Consider the following 1,096-nt stretch of genomic DNA (forward strand, 5'->3'; position numbering starts at 1 on the left):
TGGACTTGTCCTTTAAAAGAGCCATTTAAACCAGCACTAACAGTAAATGTATTTTTTTAAGAGATACACAATATATTTGATGCTTTCTGTTTACTCATTCACACTTATTTTCAGTCACAACTATTTTGCCTCTCACCTCAACCACAATTAATCTTTTTCAAAGAATAATAGACACTAGAACTAGAATTTCACTAAAACGAAAAGACACAAGCTCTGAAGGTGTAATATGAATGCATGAACCTTAATCATATCTGTTAAACATCTACTTACATTGCACATGTTTAGTTACAACAACTACTAAAGAAAGAAAAAGACTGAAATATACATTTGGTGAACATGGCATGTTCATTTAATACATTGTTTACTGTATTAACATTGTCAGTGGTGGACCGTGACCCGAGGAGACAAAGCATTGGGGGGGGCACGGCATTGTTCACACACAATGCAGTGCCCCCCCAATGCTTTGTCTCCTCCGGGTCACGGTCCGCTACTGAACATTGTAACATTATCACATAAAAAAAGAATAATAGTCTGGCAATGGAGACAGACACCCAGTTATAAATACATAAAATTTTAAAAAAAATTGAGCAGAATATAGATCTGCAGATGTGTGAGGATCAAATTAATATAATCTGTTTACAGAAAATCTGCATGCATGCTGGTGGAGAAACCATGTCCATGATTCTAATGATCACACTAGACATGATTCTTTCTAGAAGCAAATCATGTCCAGTTTGCAGCTCACTCACCCCTATAATTCCTCTCTCTCTCTCTTCTTTATCTTTCATCTAACAGTTACTTCTTCTAACACACCTACTATACTGCCTTTGAGAGTTGAGTGGGTTCTGGATGCTTGATCATCTCCTTTGACAAAGAGATTTAATAGCTACCTCTTGGAAAGGCAGCCATTCTGGCGCATCTACTAAATAGTCTTTAGAATCAGACATGTCCCAGACTTTCTAATATCTATCAACTCCTTGTTTCACACAAGGCTTTCAGCAACCATCTCCTCAGAAGTTGGTCCTGGGCACCAACAAAAGGCTTTTAAAGCAAGTCGATCTGTGATCCTCTATGAATCCAGATCCTCTATCATCTC

The sequence above is a fragment of the Lytechinus variegatus genome, chromosome 13, assembly GCF_018143015.1.
Source record: "Lytechinus variegatus isolate NC3 chromosome 13, Lvar_3.0, whole genome shotgun sequence".
Taxonomy (NCBI): Eukaryota; Metazoa; Echinodermata; class Echinoidea; order Temnopleuroida; family Toxopneustidae; genus Lytechinus; species Lytechinus variegatus.